This window comes from Meriones unguiculatus, chromosome 2 (assembly GCF_030254825.1).
Source record: "Meriones unguiculatus strain TT.TT164.6M chromosome 2, Bangor_MerUng_6.1, whole genome shotgun sequence".
Taxonomy (NCBI): domain Eukaryota; kingdom Metazoa; phylum Chordata; class Mammalia; order Rodentia; family Muridae; genus Meriones; species Meriones unguiculatus.
In genome coordinates, this window is record NC_083350.1 from 174,158,137 (window position 1) to 174,175,863 (window position 17,727).

The 17,727-nt window shown below is 42.6% G+C and overlaps 1 protein-coding gene and 1 pseudogene across 3 annotated transcripts in view; one reads left to right on the plus strand and one right to left on the minus strand.

The window, feature by feature from the left end:
- Window positions 1-16,564, minus strand: part of LOC110555062 (NEDD8-activating enzyme E1 catalytic subunit-like) — a 54,689-nt pseudogene extending 38,125 nt beyond the window's left edge.
- Ppm1l (protein phosphatase, Mg2+/Mn2+ dependent 1L) overlaps window positions 1-17,727 on the plus strand; it is a 282,442-nt gene that overhangs the window by 164,374 nt on the left and 100,341 nt on the right. The window contains exon 1 of one of the 3 annotated variants that reach the window (XM_060378423.1): window positions 16,043-16,062. The exons of the other annotated variants lie outside the window; for them this stretch is intronic. The gene's annotated coding sequence lies outside the window, so the exon portion shown is untranslated. Of the gene's footprint in view, window positions 1-16,042; window positions 16,063-17,727 lie in introns of those variants that run through there. 3 annotated transcript variants of the gene reach the window in all.

The following is a 17,727-nucleotide window of genomic DNA, read 5'->3' on the forward strand; positions in this document are numbered from 1 at the left end:
GGGGATCCAACCAGCATTCTCTACAAGAACAGCAACTGCTCCTAACAACTGTACCCTGCCCCCTGCCCCCAAGTTTCATATTAATTTTAAGCTGAGTGTGATCTCATTTACGAAGTTAATAAGACATTTCAAGTATGCTTATAAACAATAAATCTCCTTTCCCTTTTTATGTAAATTGTCTGGTTTTAAATGTCAGTGGTTTGTAAATAATAATACATTTAAATCTAATAAATAACAGTGACCATCACCTTTAAACTTATGTTTTAAATCACATAAAATGCCAAAAGTGAATTGATTCCCGAATAAGAAATTAATTTTATTAAAAAAAAGGTTTGTTATATTGCAAAACTTTTTGAGGATCAAGGACATAAAAATACAATCCCACTTAGGGAAGGCAGTTGACATTTCTGTCAAGAATACTGTGAGTGGGCAATTCAGTCAGTTATCATCTTAGAGTTGCGGATGCCTAGAATAGGCAAAGCACTGTCAGAGGACACTGTCAAATGCCACAGAGTTCAGCGATATTTCTTAGTACATGGACGCATGACCAGAGATTTCCATCCGAAGTCAGACAGATTCGTAGCTACCTGGATGGTACTCATAAAACCCGTTTCATAGTTTTCAAGGACTTTTTCAAGGACTTTGAAAAAGGCACATTATCTTGTATGTCTGAAGTCCCTGGATTCAGATTTTTCCCACATTTCTGCTTAGGGTTTTTATAGCTGCAATGAAACACTCCAACTGAAACCCAGCTTGGGGAGGAAAGGGTTTGTATGGCTTACACTTCTTTATGATTGTTCACCATGGAAGGAAGTCAGGACAGGAACTCAAACAGGGCAGGGACCCGGAGGCAGGAAGTGATACAGAGGCCATGGAGGGGTGCTTGCTTACTGGATTGCTCCTCTCGGGTTGCTCAGCCCACTTTCTTATAGAACCAAAGACCACCAGCCCAGATACGGCACCATCCACAATGGGCTGGGCTTTGCCCCACCAACCATTAATTAAGAAAATGCCCTATAGCTGGATCTTAGTTTTTCTCAACTGAGACTCCCTCCTCTCATATGACCCTAGCTTGTGTCAAGTTGACATAAAACTATCCAGGACAGCTAACTAATCAAAAAATCTTCATTATCGACCGAGCTTTATCTTCTGGGACCTACCTTGTACCACCAGGGTCCACCTAGGCCTAAAGACTTTTGATCTAGGTGAGCTCCCTTGGGCTGCACAGTCCCAACACTTACAATGACGTCAGTTGAACTCGGGTGTGCTCATGGCCCCCACAGCAGTGCAGTTGAAAGGATTTATGTATTTTTGGCATGGACAGCAAGCAAAATTATGTAATAGTATTTTTAGAACTATCCATATGTCAGGCACTGTGTAAGACAAAAGGAATGTGATTTTAGCTTTAAAAGACATGAGTTCTCTCCTTATAAAGCATCTGGTAAAGCGAGGTTGAACACAACTCATCAGTGAAATTCAGGATTATGTAATCAGGTACCTAAATCTTATTTTTTTTTCTGTTGAGTAAACTACTAAATGTACTAATTTTCTTCTTTTCTAAGTCTAAATCAATGCCATTCAAGAGTTGCAATAGAATTAACTTAGAGATTATTGGCAGCAGGTTAATGAGTTTGTGGCAGAGTGCATCGAGTTTATTGTAGTCCGAAACAGCGTTGTATTCGTTAAGGTTACTTGATGCTCTTGCAGAGGACCCTGGTTTGGTTCCTAAGCCCATTCAGCAGCATATAAGTCTCCGTAAATCCAGTTCCAGTAGATCCGTCCCCCTCTTGGCCTCCACAGTTACTAGGTGTGCACATGGTGCTCAGATTTATAGGCAATCAAAACACCCACTCACATGAAATATAATTAATTAATTCGTTAATTAACTAATGGAAAGGTAATCTTACACAAGAAAAAAAAAGCTTGCCTATAAAAGCGATGTATTCATTCTGTGTCCTCTGATGTTTACTTTAACCGAAGCCTTTGAGGCTTTCATATACACATGAAATATGCTTGATGGTGAGAGTTTGGCAGTTCCCTGAAAGCCAGCTGGGAAACTGACTCAAACAGTACAGAAGCCATTGTGGTGTGTCCTTCTTGCCTTATTTCCGTTGAAGATATTTTCTGAATATTTTATTCTAAACCCCATGATAAAAGTCCTATTTTATTTTGTGATTTTCAGGTGACTCAGAAGCTGTTCTGGTGAAGGAGGCTGGAAGTTCTAGTCATTCAAGATGACTTGGAAACTGTGGCCTTGTTTTAGCAAGTTGTAGGTCATTGGACGATATATGTGATTGGGTTCTTAAATGGGCTCACTTCAGTAATGCTTTGTAAATAGCTTCTGTTAACATTGTGCCCAAATCGCCTCCCATAAGTGAATAAAGAAATGGTGCTAGAATGCTAAGCAGCGAAGCAATCAACTGGAAGATGGCAGCTTCCTCTTGAGATGCCCCTCACTTTTAAACTTAGCATGTGAGGCTGGGCGACAAATTCAGGAATGCAGACCAAGATGGCATCTGATGGCGCCTCAGAGTGGTCCTCGGGTGGCCGAAGAGTCTTTTCTATCAAAATCTGTTGAAGTCCATCGAAACATTGAGAGTAGAAGGTCCTTTGGGTAGTTTCCTCCTGATGCCTTCACAAGGAGGAACCAGACAGAGTGTACCCTTGGATGGCCTCTGTGCCCGCTGCCCATGAACACAGCTACTGTAGCAGAAGAGGCAGGCTGTCATTTGCAGGTGTCTTATTGACAGTCTTCATTTAGAGCTTGTATTTTGTTTGTTTCTTACCCACCCTCAAACGATGGAAGATGCTGTCTAGGGATAATCATGCTCTTCGGTACCCGCACTTTGTTCCCACAGAGGGTAGCAGTTGGCCATGAGTGAAGCCTAGGCATGACAGTTTTAAGCCTGGGAATCTAGTAGACATGAAGTAATGTAGTATTCTGGGGAGGTTCAGAAGTGGTGGGGGCAGTGTTACATTTGATAGGGACATTAGAGCTTTTGTGTGTTCTTGATCTCTTTCTATTGTGAGAATCTCAGGATGGAAAGGGAGTCTAGCCCGAAAGGAGGTCATTCCTGTTTGAAGGTTCTGTAATATAGAAAAAGTGGAGCCAGCCAAGTCTACCCTGATAATGGTGGGACGACTTCCAGATGTCACTGGAAGTGTCAACTTACAGAAGTCACTCTGTGCCTCCCATGTTTTGCTAGGAAAGCATATAATAGAGCTTACACAAAGATTACACGTTGCGAAAACACGGTGTCCTCAAGTTAGTTGGTTTTTAGGAAATTGTGCCATTTCAAGGCTTGATAGAGGGTGCTGGTGTATGCCTTCAGTTAAATGCAACACACAGCAACTCACGAACTATCTGTTAAAATAGGGTAATGTTGCCATAGGGGTCAAACAGGTCAGGTGTGAGATTTTTGCAAAGTGAACCTAAGAATATAAATGAAATTCTGACCTATGCCAGATGATAGGAAATATGTCATATTTAGACTTCCTTTTGGGTCTGTTGTCCTGTCAGCTCTTTCCTGGCTTAAAGCCTCATTGAGGAAGGCCTGGGGCTTCATTTTACCTAGCAGAACAAGAAGCATGTAAAGAGACCATTTGTTCCTGTTTGCTTTATGCTCACTTTCATAGCAAACTGCATCTGTCCAAAAAAACTCAACGTGCAAGAAGGAGAAAAACCAAGCAGCCATCCCTGGTCATTGAAATTAGCTCTTAAAATTCTGACTATGAAAAGCTAGTGCTTTTTCAAATGAGAAGCAGTCCTGACCATTTTTGCAGTGCTGCTCTGCAGATTCGAGTTACCAGCCACTAAAACCTCACATTTACATACATAAAATTGAACTCTGAATCCCAGTTCACACTCACACTGCTGGTGGGTATTGGAAAGGGGATCCTAAAGGTTTTGAGCTTTTTTTTTTTTTTTCTTTTTATATTTAACATTGCTATGTTACTGGGCAAAGAGATAGAAATAAAATGCCTTTTCACTTCATGTTATCTATTTGGGTGATCAAGACAACAATTCATTTGAATTCGGTATATTGTTCTAATTTGATCCTTAGTGGTAGCATTTGCGATCTTTCATTTCCACACCTGCTATAATACATTTAGAAAATTACTCTTTGCTCTTCTTGCTGCAAAATAATCTGCCATTACTGGAAAAGGAGTACCAAGTCCTTAATTTCATCATCTTAGTAAGTCCTCAGATCTGTGCTTTAATGAGATAAAAATGACTCTACCCTATGTCTTTAGACGACCCCGGGGCTTAGTTACCTGTTAACTCATGTAGTAGTCTCAAAGGTAATTAGCAACGAAAGGGAAGCAGGTACTTGGAAGGAGAAAAATGATGTACACAGAGGTGTCTACTCTTGGGTTGAAGAGCTGTTTAGGGGGAGAGAAGACAGACCCCACCAAGCACGATCCACTGCCTTATTTTTAGTTGGTGGTGGTGGTTGGCTGGGTCTGTTCTGGCTGTTTTAGAAAGCTGGTCTCCTGAGCACAAACTTCTGGATTCGGAGTTCCTGCACCAGGTAATGCTTTTGATAGCCCAGTGGAAGCAGAGGTGGTGGTGTGGGTGTGTCCTGGAGAAAGGACCTCTAAGGCAGGACCTCTATCCACTGGGGGTCTCCTACAGGGTCCTGTCTGGTCCTGTTCTCACCTGCCTCCTTGTTTCTTTACTCTGCAGACTCATAACACACAGGGATCACTCCCTTTCAGGGGGGCGGGGTGTGAGAGGCAGATACAGTCAAGGAAGCGTCATCAAATGGCATTCTGACCCTAAATAGGGACATCTGGATGGGGCTCTCTTGAGCCCTTCTAACTCTTTCAGCTTATTAGATATTTAAAGCCTGGATTGCTAGAGGGAGTTTCTTAAGAGGTAAATCACTTATCTTGTTTCATTTCAAGTATATGCCAAGGAACTTGGTATAGCCTTATAAATAATCATTGATCCTCCCAGGATGCCTCACAGCACAATGCAAATGGTTCAATAAAGCAAGAGCCATTAGGTTTTCTACCTAAGTCAGTGGTGTGCAAATAGATGCTCTAAAGGCTGCTGATGGGACCGTTTTGCTGTATCTGTTTTTGCCAGGAGCTCCATGCACAAGGAGCATTTCACGACTGAAAGGAAAGATAAGTGCTCCTAACCTGTGTTACTTTAATACGCCAACGTTGGCAGAGGCCCTTAATCAAAGCTGGGCTGTGTTATCTCTCCTAACCAGAAGTGCTCTCAAGGAAGTAGCTTTGGAAAAGCAAAGGAATTTCTAGTTGTGCCTTTGAAGTTGTGTGGTCATCTGTGGTGGGTGTTAGGACACGCTGTGGGGAGTTTGAAAGCAGCGAGCAGTCAGAGTGACAGTGTAAAACGACTGCTTGTGTAGCCTTGTTTAAGGCCTAAATTTAGCCTCCGTAAAAAATTTTAACCTCCTTTTTTTGTGTGGTACCCTCCATCTGCTGCCTGCTATCCTCTGCCACCAGCCACCCTTTGCTGTCTGATTCCCTTCCTCACTCTATAGCCATGGCTGTGTTCCAGTGCCGATGACTTTGCTTGGTAAATTAGATACAAACTTTTTGACAGTGAAACTCTTGGAAGGCATATGACTTTTTATGCCATAAAATGTCTTGGGTTTGTGACATCTGTTATTCCTATCATGTATGTGTTAATGATTAGCATGTCAGTAAGAAAAACTATTTGCCTGTCTCCTCCTGTAGCCAATCAAAGAAAATCAGTCATTAATGGTTATTTTTAATTGAGGACTTCTGTGGACTTATTATGCTAATTTTTTTTTTTGTCAGTCAGTTACTATTTGGTTCTGGGGATTTGTTTGGTTTGGTGCTCATGAGCACAGTCCTAGAAGAGGAGTGTCAGGCACACACGAGATAGTAAATACATATGGAATGAATCAAAAGGAAATGAATGGCTCCTGTAAGAAACCAGCTGTGACCTGCTGTGCTTTCACATGACATTAGAGGCCATCTAATCTACATTCTCATTGGATGATAGCAAATGAATTACTCTGTGATCTAGAAAATCTCTTAAAAGAGAGGGTCGAGGCCAGTGAGGTGGTTGAGCTGGGAAAGGTATTGTCTGCCAGATCTGACAATCTGAGTCCCAGTCATGGAGCCCACAGGGAGGAAGGGTCCACAGCTTGTTCTCAGCCCCATATGCATGTCTTGGCATGTGTTTCTGCATGCACGCGTGCACGCACACACATATACACACACTCCATAAATAGTGAGTGTAAAAGAGAGCTTTGGAGCAGCAGAGATGGCCCAGATTTCAGTTAGCTGAGCAGGGCTCCACAGCCAAAGGATTGCTTGCTCTTTGTATGACTTTGGATGTGTTACTTGGTTTTTCTCCTCAATGATTAGACCATGGATGTGGGTCAAGGTTCACCCCTGTTCTGCCTAGCACCCTTGGTCACTTCAGACCCCTTACCATCGTGACCACAGGACTGGCTGGCTGACACCTCACCACATTGAATCGTGATCAGCTCAGGAGGTGGGACTTGACTGAAGCAGGGCCAACTAGAGATTTTCTGGGGTGTTCTTTCAAAACAAACCTGACTAGTGTTAAGGACCTGACTCTGACTCTGGAGAGGCTAGTCCTCATTGTCTTCTCCCATTACTGAAAGGGAAAGGTGACATATGAAGAGTAGTGGGTGATGATATTTTGATGAGTGTGGCCTTCCCAAAATGGGAACTTACTCCCCAGTGCAACAGTGCTAGAGAGGGGGCTTTTAGGAGGTGATGATGTCATGATGGGAGCCCTCACGAATGGGATTAGTGACCTCTGAAGGACCAAAAGCAAACTTTTAGGTCTCTTTTATCCGCTTGTCATGTTTGCCATGTGAAGACACTTACGTAGCTCTTCCTGTAAGGGACAGCAAGCCTTGACCTTGGAGCATTCTTCTTCTGGAACCAAAGGAGAGTAAATTTGTCTTCATAAGTTACCCTGTCTGTCCTGGCTAGATTTATGGCAACTTAACATAAGCTAGAGTTATCTGAAATGAGTGAATCTCAAGTGAAAATAATGACTCCATAAGATCTGGCTGTAAGGCAGTTTTTAAATTCGTGATCATGGGGAAGGGTCCAGCCCATTATGGGTGGTGCCATCCCTAGAATGGTGGTTCAGGGTTCTATAAGAAAGCCAACCGATCAAGCTATGGGAAGCAAGCCAGTAAGCAGCACTCCTCCATGGCCTCTGCATCAGCTCCTGCCTCCAGGTCCCTACCCTGAGTTCCTGTCCTGTTTTCCTTTGATGATGAACTGTCCTGTGGAAGTATAAGCCAAATAAACCCTTTCTTTCTCAACTTGCTTTTAATCGTGGAGTTCGTCACAGCAATAATAACCCTAACAAAGACACTGTCTAAAGCATTTGGTTGTAACAACAGGAACATGCTACAATGGCAGTTATAAGCAGAGATGCAAGGCGGATGGAGCCTAAGTTTCTCATTTAAATTGATCCTGAGGCTGACCTAACTACTATTCTGTGGTTTTCATTGTTTTTAACCCCAAGTCCCCATTTAGATTAAGGCAGTTTGTTGGGCTCGATGAGTTGATTATTAATAATCGTTTCCTCTGATCTAGGTCAAATAGAATTCATGGGCTCTCATCTGAGAGGGTCTTTATTTTTGTTTACTGACATCAAATCAGAATATATTCAGAATATAAGTATTTCCCCCAGACTAAGTATTCATCTCCGGGATGAAAACTCAGGCAATCTATGTAAGTTTCAGCACTATTCTTCACTGTAATAAGGTTCAATTGCAAATCCATCACGGTTCACGAGGTAATCAAAACTCAAGCCATGAAATTAGATCTCTTGCCTTTCCTTCCCCAGGTAAATAAGCTCTTTGCCAGCTGAAAAGCCTATTGTAAGTTTCTTCTTGATAGCCAAAGTCTGATCTGGCAGAGCCTGTGCTGGATAAGGAAGGACAAGAGAAGCAGGCAAGTGCTTTCTTACTGCTGGCTCCAGCGTGGCTTGATGCTTAGTGTTGCTTGGTTCAAGTGGAGTGTTCTGTGAGAGCTTCTCGTACTTCCCATCTTGTTTACTTGTAAGCAACGGGCTCTCTTCATCTCCAGGATTTGTAGTTCTTAGGTCCAAAGAGACTCTGTGATGAGGTCTTTTAACCCATAGGCTGTCCCTTTGAACAGCATCTGTGAGGTGTCAAAACAGTTCCTTCCCTCTGGTAGCCTGCCTCTATCTGCAGGATGCCATGTGGACCTTAGCTAGACAAGTTTGGGATGGGCAGCACAGCTCAGCAGTCACAGTCATCTTGCCTCCTAGCTCCTTTTCCGCTCTTGCTCTCTGGCCTTTCCTAGGGAAGAGTCAAGCACATACCCACCACATTCTTGTAGTGTAGGGTATGTGACAGCCTTCTATCCTTTTGAAGTCTTCCTCTCGTAACTTCCCTGTGTATCTCTCCCTCCCCCCTGGTTGCAGAGGCAGAGGGATCCACAGCACACTGTGCGTCCAAGGAGTCTTCCTCCTGCCCTCTCCCTTACTGTCCACACTTTTGCTTTGTTTGACTGGACCAGAGCCGTTTTTTTCTCTTTTCAAATTTGCATGTGGGTTTGGAACTTCAAGTTATCATTTCATGACGGTATCTTGGCACCTCAGTTGAACTGCTGATATAACAATTCTTTGAAGAAGCACTCTGTAGAGTTGAAGCACTCTACAAGTGCAGGGAGTTGGGTCCTTTCATGCTAAAGAGGCACAAGGACCTAATGAGACAGAACAGAGCATTAAATGTGTCTGCACTTGACAAAGCAGGCCTTGTAAGTGCTCGATGTGCATTTACACAGGTAACTTTGTTTTATGTCCAGTTAATGCATTCTTAGTTAGTGAAGGTAGAACTGTTAATACACAACTTGCGATTTACACTGCTCTCCTAACCAAATATATAAATGGCAATAATTGAGACAGTAGGGACCAATATTTGAAATGAAAAAAAAAGAGGGAGAGTTGCCCGGGAGCCAGCCTTTCTGTCACCAGTAGTTGAGACAGCCTGCACTCTGTACAAAGACATATCATGTCCACACTCTTTTTTAAATATAATTTTTCATTTATTACAATTTATTCACTTTGTATCCCAGTTGTAGCCCCCTCTCTCATCCCCTTCCAATCCAGCCCTCCTTCCTTCCCTCATCTCCTCCCATGCCGCTTCCCTAGTCTATTGATAGGGGATCTCCTCCTCCCCTTCCATCTGACCCTAGCCTATCAGGTATCATCAGGACTGGCTGCATTGTCTTCTTCTGTGGCCTGGTAAGGCTGCTTAATGTAGGTTTCTAGAGTTGTGATACTTTGCCACATGCACAAACTGATTTACCATCCTATACCCAAAGAAATACTTTTCTTCAGTCAAGAGTTGGAGGAAGTGACAGAAGGTGGGAGAAATAATAAATGGAAAGCTCCACCTGTCACCTAGAATCCACGTGTATTGTTCATCTGTTTAGCTCAATAAGCAATTATCTATTGCACACCTGTTTTTCTGTAAGCATCGTTCTAGCCAGTAGACCTAGCAGGAAGAACCTGAGAAACAGCTTGCAATCTCATGGGGGCAAACAGACATCTGACACATGCCTAGTTCTAAGTGCTAAGTAAGAAGGAAAAGAACAGGATGGGGAGGACAATGGTCTCCCAATCTTAACTTTTTAAAGGCATTTTTACTAGAGGAGCTATGAGTATTGGTGCCACCAATTTATTTGCCATTCACATATATTCCTAACTGAATAGCATTAGTTGATATGTAAATGAAATATCTCAGACATGGGATTTTTCAGACAACCTCTACTTCCCAAACCTTTCCTCCTTGAGATGGTGTGTGACCCTTTCGTCAAGTAGAGCTCAGAGTTTCTTTACAAGCTCTGTGCTGGGAAACATCTCTCGTTGTTTGCAGTATAAGTCTCTGAATTCTGTGCTATCCATGGTCATCTCTGCCCTCTTACAGCTCTTTTGTTGTCAAAACGGAACAGCTATTTCAGGAGAGTTATTATTTTGGTTTGTTAATTTTTGGGGGGTTATTTGATTGCTTTGCTTTTATTCTCTACTTGGTTCCTTTGTTCTGTTGCAAAATATGAGGCACAGAAAAATGAGTATGGTACTTTGAATAAGATTGGCCCCCACAGCCTCATATATTTGAATGTTTAGGCACCAGAGAGTGACATTATTTGAAAGGATTAGAAGGATTAGGAGGTGTGGCATTGGTGGAGGAGGTGTGTCACTAGGGGTGAGCTTTGAGGTTTCAAAAGCCAGTGCCAAGACAAGTGTCTCTCTTGGCCGTTAATCAGGATGTAGCTCTAGAATATTTGCTCCAACACCATGCATGCCCACTGTGTTCCCCACCATGATGCTAATAGACTAAAACTCTGAAACTGTAAGCCCCCAATTCAATGTTTTCTTTTATAAGAGATGCCTTGGGAATGACTGCAACATGGCAAAATCTTTTTGGATAAGATAGTAGACAGTAGGAATTTGCTTAGGCTGTTTTCTCCAATAAATTACCGAAACAAGAAAATGAACATAGTTGAGAGCATGTTATGAATATGAACTAACAGGTTGACTGACTACAATGGTACAGGTTGAGCAAAAGTGTATTTCCATTGAACTACAGTACTTCTTTGAGGTTCACTCTACAAGGAATGCTTCATTCCTGTTGAAGGATAAATTTTAGTTTTATTTTGATAAAATGTTTCCTGGACTCTGCATGTCATAAAAATAGGGCTGATCGCCACTGGGAACCTTGGCCTCTTGCTTCACCTTGGGTGTCATTTCTGCCTCAGTTTCTTTAGGTAAAGGTAAAGATGCTGAGCACATCACACCTCATTAATTTTCAAGATTATTGAGGGAATAAACAGGGTATTATTATACAATTAAGGCTTTTATAAATCATAAAAACCTTTACAGTTGATAAAACAATTCTTTTTGTCATTTGTTTTTGAGTGTTGACATTTGTGAGTGACCTTAGTCTGTTAAGCTATTCTACCTCAATTCACTGTGTCTAGATCCAGACTCACATTTTGTTGGTATATATGACTGTGTTGTGTGTGTGTGTGTGTGTGTGTGTGTGTGTATCTATGTATGCATCATTGCTTTGTGATGGTAAAACTTGAGCCCAGGACCTTGAACATTATAAGCATATGTTTTAGCACTGAGCTACTTCCCCAACCAAAGGTTAGATAAAAGTTTTTTGATGGGACTCAAACTAACACAGATTTTCCAGGCTGCCATTTATGTTAGGAAAACGTGTCTCTCAAAGTTGGAGATACCTGGATTTGAGTTTCTGCTCCACCACTGACCACTAAATAGCTTTGGAGAATTTGCTTATTTTGTACTTCAGTCTCCTCATCTGTGAAATAGCTGTAAACATAAAATGGTAGAAATTGTAGAAGTGAATACTGCTTGCTGAATGTTATGGTAGGCCTTAAAATGTTTTCTTCACTTTGAAAACAGACAGAATGGAACCTAGTATTTATTTTAACAGATTGTTTTCTTTATGGACGAAATTCAGTTTCTGTTCAACTTCTGCTGCAGCTGTGAAAGCACATCACATCTGCACTTATTTTCTAAAAAAAAAAAAAAAAAAAAACCAAAAAACTACATTTTGAAAGTGTCTTAGTGAATTTGAAAGTGTTTAGTGAATGCCAGCTTTTACAGAGAATTAAGTACAGCTACTCTGTGATAGAAATGGTACAGCAAACATTTTTATTTACTTTATTTGAAATGCTATAACTTGAGTTATAGCATTCTTGATATCTGTGTCAGACCTAGTCAGACCTAGATCTTTTTGGTCCTAGGAAAGTTTTTAAATGGTTAATGAAATGAAGCCCAGTAGAAACCGAGGCAATTGAAAGTGAAGTTAAGGCAAAAGGGAACCTGGACAGGCGTGTGTCTCCAGATGTCTGACAGCAAGTGATGGTGATGGCAAGGTTGGAGGGAAGAGGAGGGCTGGGGTGGCTCCCTGATGCATTTTGTCACCATCTGCCATCATTCCTCACTGCTCCTCACTTGGTGGCACCATCTCCTCTGTGTCTGGAGACCTGAGAGGCCTGGGTGGTTAGTTGGAAATGAGCCACAGCTGACCAGGTTTTACAGCATGCCGACAGGCGGTGTGCATTCTTCCTGTGGCCTGGACAGCCTCGCCTGCGTTGGGAGCCTCACACATCACAGCTGCAGATCTTCTGCTTCTTGCCTGCAGTGTCATTTAACTTTCTCTGAAATGGTCCCGAGCCAGAAGTGGTAGAAAAATGACTTCAGACAATCTATACAAGAAAGATTTTAACGCATGACTTTTTGTTTATGAATTGTAAATGACCTGATTTCTTTTAGTAAGTGTGCCTCTTGAGGGATGTGTTTAATGGAAGCTTATGCTATTATGGATCCTTCAACCTAATCGTGTAGCGCCATATGCCATCAATCCTGTTCCTACGGAGGCCATCCTTTCTTTGCTTTTAAAGCTGGAGTGCAGTAAGAGCAAATGTTTTCTATTCCAGCGCATTATTCACTTTAAATGTGTGTTGACAAGCTAAGGGTATGACAAATAAGAAATCTGGATGATCCTTTTTTTAAAGTGGAAACTATTCATCTCCATCCTTGAAGGAGCGGCCTCCCCATCCCCTGCTATTCTGGTGTGAAGTTGGTTGCACTGTTCATCTCTAGGTTTCCATTTTCGGTGTGGTACTTTTTTTTCCCCCCCTCCCATCTTCTTCCCAGTCTTCCCAGAGACTTCTTAAGGTAGTTTTCCTGCTGTGACCAAAATAAATAATAGTAATAATAATAATAATAATAAATTGGCAGAGAAAAGGTTAACACTTATGTGACTAATTTAGGAGAAGATGACGTGTTCAGTCTTTCCCCCGTTTCTTCTCTGGGAGAAAGAGACAGTATGGCCAATTGTTCTTTTCTTTCTGCCAACATTGTGTTATTAGGGAAGTGATTTACTATTGTTGTAGAAATCGTAAAAACACAAAAACTTAGAGGAGAAAACAGAATTATCGTGTAATTCCTCTGCCCTGACAAGCACCCTTGCTGGTGGCTCGGCGTCTTCCCCCCATTCATTAAACTGTAGATACTTCATGTCATGAAAACCTCTCCCGAGTCCTGCCTTTTAAGTGTCTGAAGATGTTTTCCCTGCCATAGGAATGCATGCAAATAGGGACAGAATCAAAATGGAGTTATCTGATGTCAAAAGCCTCGATGTCCTGAAACCTTGAGTGGAAGTCAAAGCCATATAACCCAGGCACCAGAAGATCTGTATTTCTTCTCCAGATGAGGAAGCTGCCAGGACCACACAGAGGCTTGAAGAGCCCCACACGAGGGGCTACATGGCCTCCTTTTTCTTTTTTTAGCAGTCTGTTTCACTCTCTAGGTGACTGAGGATAACCTCAGGGAAGTGCCCTCAGGTCTTCTTCTTCCTCCCCCTCCCCTTCCTCTTTCTTCTCCCCCTCTTTATCTTCCTCCTCCTTTACCTCCTCTCCTCTTTCTTCTTCTTTTGTTTTCTTAAGACGGGGTTTCTCTATGTAATAGCCCTGGCTGTCCCGGAACTCTCTTTGTAGACCGGGCTGGCCTCAAACTCACAGAGATCCGCCTGCCTCTGCCTCCCAAGTGCTGGGATTAAAGGTGTGAGACACCACTCCCAGCTTGTTCTTCGCTCTTCTTATTGTTCAAAAGGAATAAGAGAATTGATAGAGAAATTTCCTTTCCTTTAAAGCCAAAGAACGGATAGTCTGCAAGGGCCACTCAACTCCTTTTAATGACTACGGCTCCTGTGAACTCTACCTTGACGGTCTTCTCATCTTTTTCCGTAGGGAGGAGTTGAGATTCTGACCCATCATGGACTCTCCACTCCATTTTCATCTTCTGTAAAAAATAGGGTAACCTGCAACAGTGGGGTAAACTTTGAAGAGGGTAGAGGCTGAGAGAGACTGGTGTGTGCATGTGTTTGTATGTGTGTGTGTGTGTGTGTGCGTGTGCACAGGCTTACCTGCATCCTTTGGTTTGATGTAGTTTAAGAAGTAGTGATCCATCCTTGGTGGGAGGAGGACCTCGGCATCGCCGCACAGACACCAGAAAAGGCAAAGGAAGCACATGCTTGCACACTGAGCATCCTGAAAGAGCAGAGGCTGTGTGCTGCAGCTCCCTCGATTGTTCTGACCAGCCGAGGTGCCATGGGGCCCAGAGCTGTGCACCTCAGGAGTCTCATAAGAAAATGAGCCCCGCTGATAGAGTCCTAAGTGCATCAAATCAAAGCTCATTGAATCAGCCAGGTCATTAACTCCCTGGTATTTAATTACCGGCTGCTCCACTGCTAGAAATGTCAGTGGGCCCATGTACTGAATCTGCTCCAAAAGAATGTGTTTTCCCTTTCAATAGTTCTTGTTTCTTGTACTGTGAAAACATCAGGAAAACATTTTGACAGCCTGGCAAAGCTGGTAGAGCCAGCCATCCCTGCTCTCCAGCCTGTGTTTGTTTGCTCTTGGATGGGCCCTGCAGAACAAACCTGTGAGAGACTGGGCAGCGAGCAGTCACCTGAGTAAAAGCTGTGGCGTTGAAGTGGGTGTAACATAAGTGTTTCCCCCCTGTTTGGGTCTCCCCAGGTTCCCGCCTTCTATGCTACAGTTAACAGAGTTGTGTGAGGCATTGGGGAAAATATTTAATTGAATTTTTAGCAGAATTTTTAATTGAAATTTTGCATCATTTCAATAGTCCAGAATTCATTAAAGCTTAGGTATCAGGCTAATGACACGTGAAAAAGTTAATCAGTGTCTTTCCCGAACAGCTAAGTGGATAGTCTTGCAGATGTTCAGCGTTGCTCTAAGATTACCATGGTGTGTTCTGTAATATGGCTTCAGTATCCACAAATCATTTAACATACTGGATGTAGGCTGGAGTAACTGTGCCAGTTAGTTAATGGTGTTATAATAACAAAACACAAAATATGAAGCATTAAAAATAATTATGTTTCCCAAATGGATTTAATAAGTAACAAGATATATGATATTTTGTTTCCTTTTTTAGGAGAATTTAATTCATTTGCCACCTTTATGTTATTATTTTAATTTCTCAATTAGGTTTTTTTTTTATCATTTCATATAGGTAGCACCTGCGTTGAAATGTGTTACTAGCTAGGCAATGTTTGATAGAATGGATTGTGCTGAAGACCCAATCTAGTGTAAATGTTGTGCTGGCTTCTTCTTCTTCTCCCTCCCTCTTCCCCTTCCTCTCCCCTCTCCCCTTCTTCCCCCCTCCTCCCCTTCCTCCCCCTCTCTCTCCTCTCCTCCCCTTCCTCCCTCTCCCCCCTCCTCTCAGTATGGTTCCAGTTCTGGGGACCGAGAGTAGAGACTGCACAGTCAACAAGCCCCTGGGCCGCATCCTTCGTCTTCCATCTCCTGATTTTAGAGGACACAAACACGTGGTTCTTGGTTTAGTGTCCAGCCTAAAGTTAATGTACAGAGGTGTTAGTACTTGGGAATGTTTTTATCATGTTCATTAAAATATTTCTATTTTTTAAATTTCACCTCTAGCAGAAGCCAGCATGTTTTTGTTTGAATTCCTTCTCTGAGAATTTTTCTATACAGTCTCATTGAATTAAAAGAGTTTTAAAATATGTTTTTGGTAGATTATCATGGTTTTCAGCCAGTAGAGGCTATAACGCTCTAACTTCAGGGCACTTTCTAAGGTTATCTTAGTATTTAGACTATTGTTCAACATCGCTTTCTGTGGGTCTGGTCTGTATGAAATTCAGAGTGTGCCGTTTCTTTGAGACTTTTTTTTTTTTTTTGGACAGACTGCTTTCCTTAAATTTTTAAGTGTGTAAAGAGGTTTACAGGAATTCCATACAAGAAGTCGCTCTTTCTCTTTTCTGCCCAGTCTGGCATGCTGCGAATCGGTCACGCTGGCTGTCATGCCTGCTGCCACAGTTCAGGCTCAGAGGGAACATCTCTGTGACTTAATCAGTGGGTTGGTTCCCTGTCACTAACGCGACGGCAGGACTTAAAAGCCGTGTGACTTCCTCACTGGCTCTGTTAATTCAGTAATGGCTTCATGCTGCCAATCAAAGGCTGGTAAGTGATGACGGTTAATATGTAGAGGTTTTAGAGAAACTTCTGTTTAGAAATACTTAAAACTATGGGCGTATTTTTAGCATTCTGGATAATCAATGTGCCTTCTGTTTGTTAGGCTCTTACAGAATAACTTGAACTTCGAGAGATTGTCACTTAATGTGATGCAAGCAAAGCAGTCACATCAGGACCTGAAAGACATTGCATTGTTTTTCCTCTGCAGTATATCTATCAGCCTCTGGGCTAAATAGAGTCTCCAGGTAGTGTAGGCTTTATGGATTGTTTGTAACCTGTGTCATGTCACTTCCAGCACCTCTAACATGGGGTAGTATGGTAGAGGAAAAGAAATTTCATAGAATAGAACTTAAGGGGGAGGGGTCCTTGAAGCTCCTCCGAAGCCACTGTTTTCGCAGCAGCTCACTCTCGTGTTGAAGGTGAAGGGACCAGGCACCTCCAGGTTGAGGGTTATGTTCAAGTGCATCTGCCACAGAGCTAGCAATTGCATTGCGACTTAGAACGCAGTTCTAGGTTGCATGTCCTATTTAGGAATAGAATGTTGCCCAGTGATCGCACACCAAGCTGTCCTCTAAGGTTTTTAAAAGAGGGTGGGTAGCGGGGAGAGACTCGTTGTTTCAGTATCTCCAAGGTCAAGAACAGAGCAAGGTAGACTCTAAGAAGGGGGTATGAAAATTAGTGTGCATTTTTAGGACTCCGAAGAAGAAGAAAAACAATAGGACAGTTAAGCCTAGTGTTTTGCATATTGAAAGTTTCAATAAATAGTAGCTGTTACTAATAATTATCGTTAAAATTCCTGACCGGTTTTTACCTGATTTCAACCTGCTGTTACTTCCTTATATTCTGTTTCCCTCACATTTTCTTCTCCCTCCAACACTCCTACATCTGCTTGACTCTGACCCTCTGACGCCCCTACCCATAACCCCATTTCAGCTCTGTGCCTGTGTGAGTTGTGTGGATTCTGCCTGGGCTTCTACCCTGTTGTGGTAGGTAGCTTTTTGTAATATCGACAAAGTACGTGATCTCTGGGATGGGGGTGGTGGGTATTGGAACAAAGATTTTGGCTGTGGTTTCAGAGGTTTCAGTTCTTGGTCCGCTGGTTTTGTCACTCCGGGCCTGAGAGGTGACAGAATATCATGGCACCCAGAGCAACCTGTAAAAAGGGTTCTTGCTTCTTAGTGGCTTGGGAGCCGAGGGTAACAGGTAAGGGGTCAAGGTTCACCTTACAAGACCTCCCTCTGGTAGGCACTGCAGGGCAGAATGCATCACTCAGCGCGCATCGCAGCACTGGCGAAGCGAGTGGTCCCATAACCCCGTGGCCTGTCAGTGATGACCCAGCAGCTGAGGACCACGCCATTTGGAGACCCCGCAGATCTGAGCCACAGCAGTAGTCGAGTGTTCTGCCTAGCAAACGCCTTTCATTCCTCAGGAGTTGGCTCACATATCCCACTAGAAAGTGTTTCTTAAGTGTCTCAGTCAGATAATTGATTATGCTTTCTTGTATTTATCTGTTTACTGGTTATCTGCTTAAGTTCTTCAACGGCCAGAACTTTCTTTAGCTCTCTGTATCCATTATCATCCTTGGAACATCATCATACATAGTCAGGAAATACTAAACAAACATGAATAGACGTAAGGCTTGCTTTGTAACGC